The sequence below is a fragment of the Saimiri boliviensis genome, chromosome 16 (assembly GCF_048565385.1).
Source record: "Saimiri boliviensis isolate mSaiBol1 chromosome 16, mSaiBol1.pri, whole genome shotgun sequence".
Lineage (NCBI taxonomy): Eukaryota > Metazoa > Chordata > Mammalia > Primates > Cebidae > Saimiri > Saimiri boliviensis.
In genome coordinates this window covers 44,064,140-44,078,065 of record NC_133464.1, presented here as the reverse complement: position 1 = coordinate 44,078,065, position 13,926 = coordinate 44,064,140, and positions in this window count along the sequence as shown.

The following is a 13,926-nucleotide window of genomic DNA, read 5'->3' as shown; positions in this document are numbered from 1 at the left end:
TGGCAGATGTGGTGATCAGTGGACACAGGACCAGACTGACAATTACAATATTTTTGCCTGCTGGGATAATTACCAATTGGTAATTAACCATGGTGTTATCAGTGGGAAGTCGATTATTATATTTTTTGCTCAGATGATCAGAAAAACTGTAGGTCTGGTAAGCAGAACACCACTAAGTTACCACATTGGAAAATGAGCCGGAACTGAGCCAGTTAACATTTTAATGATTACCATATAATGGGGAGATCTTGTAATGCTGTTAAAATATGGTATTTGATCTTTATAAAATATTAAAGTGGGACTACGATTATTATAGAAAAAGAAATTACTTCATTTGGAGAAGAATATAGTAACTGATAAGACCTCATATACCTCATTTTGGAAAGATGTGTACATGTTCATTTTATGTGCAAAAATTACATATGAGACTTAAGCACAGTATTGTTGAGAAAGTTGTAGGAAAGTTTCAATATGGATAGAAGGATTTACAGAGCTATTGAGTAGCCAGAGGAAGGTTTCTACCAGGAAGTGTCTCTTGCCTCTCACCTCCATATTCACCCACATATGCTTTTTCTGTATTGTTTATTAATACAAAGTTTAGTGTGTGTGTGTGTGCGCACGCCTAATACTAGATAATTTAATGAAAATAAATTATCATAGCACCCATGCCAAAGAATGAAGTCAATAATTTATTTGGGCTCCCTATTTATCTACTGATGAAGAGAGTTTCTATATTTTACTTTTAAAATATAAGCATCATTTAAATATTCCTAAAAATTTCATGTATTATTTAATACAATAATATTCCAAACAGCATTTAAATCTTCTTGAGAGCATCTGGAAATGTTTTGATAACAGATATTTAACTGGAAAGGATTATAAGCTGTTTACCAGGTAGGCATGTGGGGAAGGAACAGAGGAGGATTTACTACAGGCAAATGCAGAGACAATCTTAACAATTAGGAACGAGGAAATCTCTGTGTTCACATTATACTTAGAATTTGCACAATTATATGACTAGTACACCTTTGTATCAGTGATCACCCATGACAAAGACTGGAGTTGATATTTTTTTCTGCTTCCCTGTTCATTTAGTGATGAACACAGTTTCTAAATTTTATTCTTAAAGGTATATTGGGTCACAGCAGTGCCACTTCTGCATCTTTGCCTTTTATGCCATTTGTGATGGGTGGTGCAGCATCATCCCCTCATGTAGACTCCAGCACCATGCTTCATCACCACCACCACCACCACCACCCCCACCATCACCACCATCACCATCCAGGCCTGAGAGCCCCTGGCTACCCCTCTTCACCAGCGACTACCGCCTCTGGTACTACCTTGCGGGTGCCATCACTGCAACCTGAGGAGGATGACGATGAGGATGAAGAAGATGATGATGATTTATCTCAGGGCTATGATAGCTCAGAAAGGGACTTCTCACTCATTGATGATCCTATGATGCCAGCCAACTCAGACTCCAGTGAAGATGCTGATGACTGAAGTCCCAGCATGGACCCCATTGCTTGGGCGGCTGCTGTATTTTCATTTACTCTGGCCCTTGGACTATGGAAACGTGGGAGGGGCAGGGGAGATGTAAGGAAGTCCAGGACTCCAGGAGGTGAAAAGGAAAAAAAAAAGTACCTGATTGCTCCCACTTATGAGAGGATTGGGTGGGCAGGGGAACTCCTAAAATAATACATGACCACTTCCTCATTTCTGGGGAAGAAAAGGAGACTAGAGCAGCTGGTGCGCTCACCCCTCCCTAGTCACCTCCATTAACCACAGACTATGTAGCGCTGGCCCTAGCCTCTGGCAGAGCCTGTTCCTGGTCGAACTGTGGATACAGCTGGAGAGTCAGGAACTGTTACCTTCCTTCCCCTTGGGATTAATAAATTTAAGTTAATCCTTAAAAAAAAAATCATTTGGATAGTCCTGAAAACTTCTTATTGATGAAACAAGACCTAAGATGACTTTTGTATACAATAGCAAACCTTTCTAATAAGCTTTGTCTCCTTTCTAATTTCAGCCTTTAAAGCCCACCATTTCTCTGCATCTGAAAATCAAAGTAATTTTTCTGTTACATTTTAATCTGACATGAATGAGCAACTTCCTGCTGTTTTAGGACAGGTCCTCGATAGTACTTTTGAAGCCTTAGGAGCTTTCAATATTATCAGGTAATTACTTAGGCATTCACAAGACTTTTACCATAAATGACAAGTTTAGAAATGTTCATTTTTGAAGTTGTCTAGAGATATAGAGACCTTTCTGACTTTCTAATTGTATGACCATAGATTATGACTCTTTTCATAATATGTAAGGCACTCTGCAGTGCTTGTTTTAAACTATACCTCAATAGTTATTACTGATGATAACCAGAAAAGGTTGACATTTATTTTTTCTTACTATTATAATCTCCACAAAAGGAGAGAGCTTTCATATATACTATTTAGACATTATTTAATGAGACTTACAAGTCAAATAAATTTAATTTCACATTATCCCTATCAGTCTTCCTACAAATAAAATACTGCATCGAGTTCACTAATATACAAATGGTGGTGGTGGTGGTGGTAGGGTCATCTGAAGCAGCCTGACTTCTCATTTGCATTTGCATATAAGCAAAAGAATTGAGTTAATCTAAAGAATTTAAATTTAGCATGTGATATTTATTTCCTCCTTTTTTGCATTCATAATCTATGTAAACATGTGAATGAAAATGCCTATGTATAATAGGAAAGAATCTTCCATTGTCAAGTGCTTATGAAACACCCAGGAGCCAATGAACACTACCTAAAGTCTGACTGAGAGTGTCCAAATGCAATTCCATTAAAGATTGCTTCAGTCATCATTCTCCCAAGCCAGGTTCAAAAGGCCAAAGTCAGGGTTTTTTTTTTAAGAATTTTTAAATGATTGCATATGCCCTTTCAAGTCAGTGAAAAACAATCACCTTTTCCACTCATTGGGTAATTGCATTCAATGTCTACGGAGGACACTAAGCACCAGTAGTTCCAACTGATACACAGTCAAGTTGTGCTGCTGTTGAATAATGTTCTTATTTTGTATGTGTCAAGGCCAAAGTAGCATGCTTAATTTAAACATCTAGCCAGGCTACAGTTTGTTTTCATTTTAAAGTAGAGTTAGCAAATTGAAGGCCTTCTCTATAATAAAACTGTTAAAATAAATCGACAGTCAATATTCATAAACTTTAACTTGATTAATCATGCTCTTAGCAATTGCACGATTGCATTATGTATTATCTTTCATTGTCCAATGAAGAAATAAGAGTAGAATATTTCCTTAAGTGAATTTCAGTTTCATATGGAATGTTGCAACATATTGGTGCTATTCAGAGATAACATATCCAAACTCACAATACATATTATTGTATATGTCATACTTAAAAACAGAATAAATATAAACATCCTCATGTTTATATAGCTCGAATTTTAGAAGGTATAAATAAATGACCTAATTGTGTCATGAAAGATCAGAAAATCTTTAATTTAAAAAATCACTAATAAAACTAATTATACCACAGGTAATAGTAAATAATTTTCAATTGTAACAGCAAGAATGCCTTAAAAGATCCAATAGTCTTAGGTGATCAGAACAACTAATTTTCAAAACTAATCATCTCATGAACAGAGTCATACTGCAGTTAATTAATAATAATTTATGATAGAGAGAAAATAAAAATATAATAATCTGAAAATGCTTCTTTCTACAGTGACACATTTATCATAACTGTTTATAAAAATTAACAATAATATATAATGCCTTGTGAATTAAGTTCCCTGTTGTAATATTATGTTATTAATTATATATGCCATTTCCTACTTTAATAAATAAAATTTATTCAACTTAGTAAATTATTACCAATACAGAAAAACTAAATGTTGTACAAAGCCTAAGTCTCTTGTATCAATATGTATATGTTCAACTTTAAGGCAATGATTCTGACAGATTAGAGGAGTAAATTCATGTAATAGAATATCATAATCCAGACAAAATCGAATCCACCTGAGGTAAAATTATGGTCTACCTATTATTACTAGAAATTTAAAGCAATATTTTTTTGAAAGTTAAATTATTTTCAGGGTGATTTTTCTATATGTATTTTTATTATAATATTTAACTAATGGGAAACAAAACCGTTTTTCACTAACAAGGCCAGATGTGCAGGCTGATTAGTTAATATTTACACTACATTAGCCTTTATATTATGGATCTTTGAAAACCAGAACATGTACAATAAGTTGATTTTCATTTATCTTTGTTATCCTTTATTTAATTATTTGTATCCTCCATTGATACATGATTGTATCTCAAAATGCTTTTACACTGATAGGAGTATATTTAAAAAGGAGAAGAAGGCTGGGCATGGTGACTCATGTCTATGATCCCAGCACTTTGGGAGGCTGAGGTGGGCAGATCACAAGGTCAGGAGTTTGAGACCAACCTAGTCAATATGGTGAAATCCCGTCTCTGCTAAAAATACAAAAATTAGCCAAGTGTGGTGGGACATGCCTGTAGTCCCAGCTACTTGGAAGGTTGAGGCAGAAGAATCGCTTGGACCCAGGAGGCAGAGGTTGCAGTGAGCCAAGATTGGGCCACTGCATTCCAGCCTGGGTGACAGAGTGAGAATTCATCTCAAAAAACAAACAACAACAACAAAAACAAAAGCAAGAGAAGAATATGAACTTCAAGTACTTGAATTAAGCAGAAACATCTAGTCTATTTATTTTGTTATGCCACCTGGGCTCCTCCCTGTTGCACAACTTAATACACTGGTGCATACAAACACAGCCACAAAGTAGCTTACTTCAGACATGCTTCTTGATTGAATGTTAAGACATTCAAAGAAAGCACCAACATTTAAAATTATATATCTGTAAGTATGTATAGAGGACTAATATATATTGTGCATATGTATAATTGTATATCATCAGTGTGTATACACTGACAATTTGCAGTATCTCAAATCATTAACATATTCTGTTGTATACAAACATATTTTAAAAAGGAAAATTTTAGGTTGATGAGAAAGATGAACTTAAATAAAAAGAATAACAAAGACTTAAAATACTAAGCCAGTGGTAGTCTACTCTGGAAACATGGGCAAGGTCAAGGTGTTCTTCCTAGCTTTTCATGGGTAGAATTTAAGCTGTGTATATGGGAAATGGAAATGAGGAATAGAATTTTTGTGCATATATCATTTTTCCTCTCAGTAGAGCCAACTAATAAATGCTAAGAAAAGATTAAGAAGTATTTGTCTTTTAAAAGGGTTTACCCTGTGTGTCTCTGTCTTCGAGAACTCTGTCACGCTAGGGAGGGGAGTTATCGGTGAATGCCTAACCCAGACTATGGCTAATTATCAGATGATTTGCATAGTTGTAATAATCTCCAAAAAGTTTAGACATGTTCTGGTCTTTGGGTTTCAATTCTCTAAGTATATCCCATTCTGCCGCATATATGCACATCTAAATATCAATTGTATAGTAATGAAGTGTAAAAAAATCTCAAACCATGTTTCTGCTGGGTCTGGTTACAGCAGTCCCATAATGAGCACCTTTGAACACTTTTATTCCACTTCACAGTGTGTAAATTCATAAACGCTTGGCCTTGTATCTTTTCTATGTTGTCAGCATTCTCATCATTTTGGGAGACAAATTGATATCTCCCTTAGAAATGACCAAATTGAGTGCCATCTGTTACAATGAAGGGCTACTTCAAGGAGAACTTTTATTGAATGTGAGTTGGAATTTTCACTGTGGCAGCAAAATTGAGAAGCATTTCTAGTGGGCCCAAGGGGTGGTGTTTTTCTTTCTAAAATCATTGTTCTCCATTTTTATAGTCTCTATACTCAAAAACTGTCATTGGCATGCAGCAGAATTTTCGTTATTTTTTTCAAATTATATAAATAGAAAGTGATTGTTAATCAAAGTATAAGAGGGTCTAACAGATATCCCTGGAAATCAAATAATATTTTAACCATCGAATAATGAAACAGAGGCATCTAGAGTAAATCTCTCTAGGAAATAATTAATAGCACTTGAGCAATCTTTTTTAAAACGCTTTTTTATTTATTTTAATGACATTGTCTTACATTTGATATCCTCTGTGTGACTAATTCTACAATAGATTATCCTTTAAAATGCAAATAATTTTTAAGTAAGCAAACAGTATAATGAGATGTACACTAGCAATCCTAATTTAATAAACATAAACTTAAAAGTTTCACTTAAACTTGTTAAACATTTAAAATAAACACTGTCTAGCACCTTTTCCTGCTACATATGGAGAGTCTTATATGTAACTTTACTTTTTAAAAGTATTTCTATCTAAAAGAGAAAGTAATATCCCTAATCAGTTTTTCTAGTAAGTATATATGAAATACTTTGAAAGAAATAAACAAGAACAGAGTCCTACAAGCATACTGTAGATCCTGCTTCTTTAAGACTTACTCTATAGGATCTTACATGAGTAGTGTTTGACTAGCTGTGACTTGTGGGTTTGATGTTATGATGCCATGTTGGACTTAGTTCCATGTATTATATGAACAATATGAAAATAAATAAAGACAATCTAAAATAAGCAGTTCTCTTGCCTCAGCCTCCCTAGTAGCTGGGACTATAGGCACACACCACTACGCCTGGCTAATTTTGTATTTTTAGTAGAGATGGGATTTCTCTCTGTTGACCAGGCCGGTCTGGAACTCCTGACCTCAAGTGATCCACCCACCTTGGCCTCTCAAAGTGCTGGGATTACAGGTGTGAAACACTGTGCCCAGCCAAATAAACATGCTTGGTGAGAGCATGGCGCATCTTTGATAATTCAACCCTATTTACTGTGATATAAAGCAATACACTTCATACTTACAAACTGCACAGTTGTGTGGCCTAACGCCTTCATCTTTGTAAGGCATTTATTCATTTTCTTCTGCGAACAATTACTGCTTTTTGGCAGTTCTATACATAGCCTTCATATTTACTTCATATCAGTACTTTTTATTTTTACATTGAATCTGTATGAAAGTTTTAGCTTTCTTTTAAGATTGAGGAAAAATTTAGCTTGATGCTAAAGAGGTGAGAGGAAAACATGAGAGTTTTTTGTTTGTAGGTAGGCTTATTTTGTTTTTTATCTTTTATGAGAGATAGCAGAGCAAGAGTAGGGTGAAATACAAGTGCCTCAAACTAAGCAAATTTGAATTATGCCCTAAAAAGTATAGGTGGCACACACACACACACACACACACACACACACACACACACGTATATACATACTTTTTAGGGCACAATTCTATATATGTATATATACTTCCCATATACCCAATGTTATCCTAGCAAATACATTTGCAAATAAATATATATGTTTGCTAGGGTAACACTGGGCTTTCAGAGGGCATAAGAAACAAGTATTCAGGGAGGGCTGAAAAACTGAAGAAAATTGAAGGCAGTAATATGTTTGCTACAGAAGGTTTGAGGTTTTCCAGATGGAAGACTGAGGTTCTCAAAGACAAAACATATCAGAAGGAAACATTCCTGCTGGCCTATTGCTGCAAATCCCAGAAGGTGCATTAACATAGGAAGAAGGCAAGCACCACATTATTAATAAGCTTAAAAACAGAGTTAAATGGATCTCTCTTAGGTTATCTGGCTTCTTTTATATTCTATTCTCTCCCTTGTGTTTAGTTTCACTGGATTTTAATCAGATTGCTTTAAAATGTTCTGAACCCAGGTGAGAATTTAGCATGCGAACAATCAAAGAAAAGAGAAAGGGAGGTTTTCTGAGTAGAGTAAGTCAAATAACTCACCATAATTAAGATGATGAGGACTCCTGAAGGGCAGAGAGAAGAGGGGACACTCATGCACTTGACACAAGAAAAGCTGAATAGCCAAAAGAGTTGTCAGAGGGAGGGCTCTGGGGATGAAAGGTTGGCAATGACTCCCTTAGGAATTGCACTCTGAAAACCCAAAGTTCAATATAAGCTACTTTCATTAGTATAAGTGTTTCTGCACAAATAACCTGTCGTTACAATTCAGTTCAATCTTAGAAATTGGAGGGGCACAAGACCTGTTAGGTCATAGTGCTTGTCACTCTAGCGCAAAATATAAACAATGTCTCTCGTAGATAAGAATGGATAACTTAACATAGAAATGGAAAATATCGAACTATTTTTTTTTTTAATTTTCAAAAAGTAAAATGTTCAGTTTCGATTTTTAAAAAAATAATAACTGAGTTATTTGGGCATAGTAGAGCTCTTCCACAAAGTCTGAGGCTGAGCAAGTGTTTGAATGTTTTAGGACCAGATAGTAGGAATGGTACATGGAAGGATAAGGCAAGATCTCACAGAAAAGAGACTTATCTACTTTTTAACTTTGATAAAGATGCGTAAGCCTTTTCTGCTATGGTTGCCACTAAAAACAGCAGTAAGGGTAGGATGTCGTGGTTCATCCCTATCATGCCAGCACTTTGGGAGGCTGACTGGGAGGATTGCTTGAGTCATGAATTCAAGACCAGCCTGGGTAACATGGCAAGATCACATCTCTACAAAAAATAAATTTAAAAAAATCAGCAGTGCATGGTGGCACAAATCCTGTCCAAGCTACTCAGGAGGCTGAGGCAGAAGGATTAATTTAGCCCAAGAGACAGAGGCTGCAGTAAGTCATGTTTGTGCCACTGTACTCTAATGTAGGCAACAGAAGGAGACGCTGTCTCAAAAAAAAAAAAATACAAACAAACAAAACAGCAGGATGCTATCTCAGATCATTGCAATGATCCATAATGAATAAAAGGCAGAGCATTAAACTATAAACTTCATTTTAAACTACCTTTTAAGTTCATACTGATCAAAAAATCCAGATGGTGTAATTTATTTTCCTTCATATATAGTGGGAAGTAATTGGTGTAATTGATAAGAAAACATGATTGATTGATAGGCGTACACTGATCCAAAATGCTCTGATCTTATGGTAGCTTTTGTATGCTGCTTTACAGAGAAAAAAAAAAAGAGTTGTTAAATTATTAACAACATCTATTCAGCTTCCAAACTGTATAAATATGACAGAAGAGCAAATATATGAATTATCTGAAATTGTTTCTATGCTTTGGACTGTAAAACAATGTGACATTCATAAATAATTTTACCTTTAGCATTACTTGATCTTTTAAAATTTAAGTTGAAAAATCTCTTTTCTTCTCTAATTTCAGACTGCATTTATTTCACTTAACTATTCGTTTATGTGACAGTGATAATATGCCTGTAAAATATTGCTTTTTGATCACGTATATTTGACAGACAGTTTTGTTTCTTTTCCTGTTTCTCCAGGCTTGCTCTCTCTGTAGTGATGTGTCCCTGCTGATGGTGTCAGTCATCAGATGCTCCAGCAATGATGGGAGATCAAAGGAAGCAAGGAATAGGTTAGGTTATCAATCAACTTTTTGTTGTGATTATGTTTTTGTTTAAGACAGGGTCTCACTTTGTCACCCAGGCTGGAGTGGAATGGTGCCATCTCTGCTCTCTGCAGCCTTGACCTCCTGGGTTCAAACATTCCTCCTGCCTCAGCCCCACCAAGTATTTGGGCCTACAGGTGCATACTCTCATGCCTGGCCAATTTTTGTATTTCTGGTTGAGACTGGGTTCCACCATGTTGTCCAGGCTGGTCTTGAACTACTGAGCTCAAGTGATTCACCCGCGTTGGCTGCCCAAAGTGCTAGGATTATAGGCATGAGACACTGCACCCATCCTCAACTCTATATATACTTTTGTTGCGGCATTGTTGGAAATGTTCCAACCAACTGTAGCATCCAAGGCCAGATGTGGATATATTTCATGTTTTATATATATATATACACACACACACATATATATACATATTTTTTAGTTAAACTCATTACATTATATGTGTATTGCATATGTAATGAGCTTAACTAAGAAATATGATTTGATGACATATACTTTTTTTTCTTTTTATGCCAGTTTAATTAAACTACCACATTTCTGAGATTCCTTAAGATTGTTCCTTGGTAAACATAGTGATGGACCCAAAATTTCCCCTTCATTGCGTCAATTGAAGAGAATAAGCAAACCCATAGTTTGTATTTGCCAATACAGAAAACATTGCATGTTGACAATAATTTCTTTTTTAAATAGAAGGCATGCAAACCTTGAAAGCATCATCATTTAGTTTTCTAACTGAATTATAAGATCTTAGGATCAAAACTACAGAGAAGCCTATATAAGAGAACTGTTCACAAACCCCTATCTTTTATTCCTAAGATAGGTGCACACATAGGAAATTCTGATTTTAGAGAAATAATGACAATTGCTAAGATCAGTGAGGTAAGGTTTTACAATTGCAAATGGAATAAGTGTTATTGAGCGAACTCTGGAGAGTAATTGTGAGTTTAAGTGATCAGAGTCTTCGAAGAGCAGCACTAGTTGCATATCAAAGAACAAGCATAAATTGTGCTCAGCCTGGGACAGGCAGTTAGTTATTCATTGGTCTTTTCATCCCCACAGAGATAATGATCCTCATCTCAAGAATTCTAGTTGTATTAGAATGAATGCAGTGTACCAAATAGATACGGACATTTTAAGTTATTTTGTAAAATCTGCTTAATTTAAATGACTTTTTAAAAATAAAGTTCAAGTTCCCCCGTTACACTGCTAACACAGAAAGATTATTTATATTTATTTATTATTTGATAGGTTCTAGTGTGGAGTGTCTTAGGTCCAGCTGCCTTTATTTGCCTTCTCCTATTATGAATTCATGTAAATCAGAGCTCTCACAAAAGAAGCATAAATGGCAAGGCAGAGCCTGGGGGCTTTCTGTCTAATCTCCAAAACCTTCTGGATGTGGCTATGGGATCTTCTGCCTGTTACAGCTGAGTGAGCATGGAGCACTGCTCTGTTTGGGGTTTTCTTCTCAGTAACATATTAATAATTAACCTGATCTGAAACAAAGACTGCTAGATTTCACAAATTTGTCTCAAATATGACAAAGGTTAGGCATCCTGCATTCTATCTGATAAATGTAAGAAAAACAAATACAAAATAAGATGCTTGCTTCTCACTGGGAAAATAAAGGAGGAAGTTTCCATCTTCTTTATTCTGGAGTATTTATCTTAAAAAACTTGTAAGTACTTTCCAATATTTTTTAAATGTATATAAGCAGTTTTAAAGATGAGCTAGGTCTTTTCCAGCTGGTCTTTTGTGAATTTTATGACCCAGAAATGTCTTCTTTAAGAAGGTGGGAGTCACCTCTCTGGAACACAAACAGGAGAGACAGTGGTGATAGCAATAAGAGGTAGATAGATCCTTAGGCAGACAGGGATGGGTCCCCAGTGAAATTCAATCTTCAAGCCAAGGACAGTCTAAAGCCTGGAAAACAAGCTAAAAATTCTGGATAAAATCCACGGGCTGGATTGAGAATGTCCATTCCCATTTGGCATGCTATCTCCTGATTGGTCCCTATCCTTCACCTGTTTTACCTATACCTACCTTCCCCAGATTGTTCTCTTATGCTATTATGCCTCTTTCTGAATGGTGCTTTTTCCAAGCCTACCACTAAACCAATCAGCATGCACCTCCCCATTCCAAGCCCATGAAAACCTCTGATCTCAGCTTCATGGCCAGCAATCCACTTCTGGATTCCTTCTTATTGCCAAGAGATTTTCTTTCTGTCACTCAATAAATTCTACTCTGCCTTACTCACTCTCCAGTGTCCACATGCCTCATTCTTCTCAGGGATGGGACAAGAACTCAGAACTCACCAAACTACAGGAGTGAAAGAACTATAACAGCATACTTTATCTCCCAGTTTCTGTGGGAGGGGTAGGAGTCTAACTTTAGTGCACATCTTGCTCCAAGTTGCAAAACAACCTTCTAGTATAAAGATATAACAATTTTTCTATTTCAGGAAAAAGCCAATTAACTAATACAGATGGTCACCTCAATTACTAGGCAACTCTAGGATGAACTATGTGTTATAAATGATATTATCAAGTCCTCTTATTTGAGGTCTAGTTATCATTTATCTTGAAACAAATACATGTAGTGGGATATTTTTGCTTGCCTATATAAAAGGGGGAGATTTCTTTCTGTCTTAGCAATCTGTTAATGGACGGCCTGAAATGCATATCACATTCTGGTTTAATGCTTATTTAATGATTAAAGCAGCTCTTTTTCTCTACTACCATTGTGGAGAGGCATTTCCAGGTTAGAAAAAGATTCAGGTTTTAATTGTACTTTCTCCAAACAATCATATCTGAAATACTAAATTCAGATGAGTTTTCATTTTAGACTTTGAATATAATGGTTGTATAGGTGAGATTGACTCTAATTGGAGGACTCTTAATACAGTCCCACTAATTTTCTTGTACTTTTTAATTTATCATAATATTTATGATGTTGAATGAAGAACAGAATTTATGAATAAAAAGTTACTCAATAAAAAGCTAATGATCCACTCAAAAGGGGTTTGATGCCTTTGTTCTCAGACTTCTTTCAGGATCTCTTCACCTACACAGATAGAACTAATTTGACCTGAATATGGTTCTATGGCTAAAGCTGAATTTTTAAATTGTATAATGCTATCTCAAAGAGGCCAATTAAGTCAAAGTCTCTTCTAAATTATCTGACCTACAATAATAATTGCTTAGAAAATTCTACTTAAATTGAACCATTTCCTTCTGTCCAGAATGAGCTAGTTTCTATCTCAAGGAAAACAAAGTCTAAAAACTATATGAACAGCTGGCAAAATTTTAAAGTTTTAATTGTAGAACAAACATGTCATAGTTTCAGAATAGTACAGGCATACCTTCATTTTATGGTGATGCCTTTATTATGCTTCACATATTGCAATTTTTACAAATTGAAGGTTTGTGACAACCTTGCATTGAGTAAGTCTATAGGCGCCATTTTTCCAATAGTATGTGCTTACTGCATTTCTCAGTGTACCATTTGTTCATTCTCAAAGTATTTCAAAGTATTATTATATCTGTTATGGTGATCTGTGATTAGTGATCTTTAATGTTACTAGTGATCTTTAATGTTACTATTGCAATTATTTTCAGTCCTATCAATGGTAAATTTAATCAATAAGGTTTTTTTTGTGTTTTAATTGCTCCACCAACAAGCTAATTCCTTATCTCTTTCCCTCTCCTTGAGCCTCTCATTAAAATAAAATAACATTTGGCCAGTTAATGACACACACGACTAAGTGTGCAATTGAAAGGAAGAGTTGCATGTCTCTCCTGTTAAATTAAAACAATAATAATAATTAAACTGAGGAATGCATGTTGAAAGCTTAGACAGGCTAACAGCTAGACCTCTTGTGCCAAACAACCAAGTTATGACTGCAAATCAAAACTCCTTAAAAGAAAGTAATAATGCTACTACAGTGAACACACAAATGATAAAGAAGGAAATCAGCCTAATTGCTTCAATGAAGACAGTTTTAGTTGTCTGAAGACCAAACCAACCACAACATTCCCTAACCCAAAGCCTAATACAGAGCAAAGATCTAACACTCTTCAATTCTATGAAGGCTGAGAAAGGTGAAGAAGTTGGAGAATAAAAGTTTGAAGCCAGCAGAATTTGATTCATATGATTTAAGGAAAGAAGTCATCTCTATAACATAAAAGCACAAGTTTAAGCAGCAAGTGCCAATGTAGGATTGCAGCAAGTTATCCAGAAAATCTACTCAACATCACTGATAAAGGTGGCTATACTAAACAAGACAGTTTCAATTTAGACAAAACAGCTGTTTTTTGGACAAAGATGCCATCCAAGACTTTCATAGCTACAAAAGAAAAGCCAATATCTGGCTTCAAAGCTTCAAAGGACAAACTGACTCTTTTGTTAGGGGCTAACATGGCTAGTGACTAAGCTGAAGCCATTGCACAATTATACCATTGTAA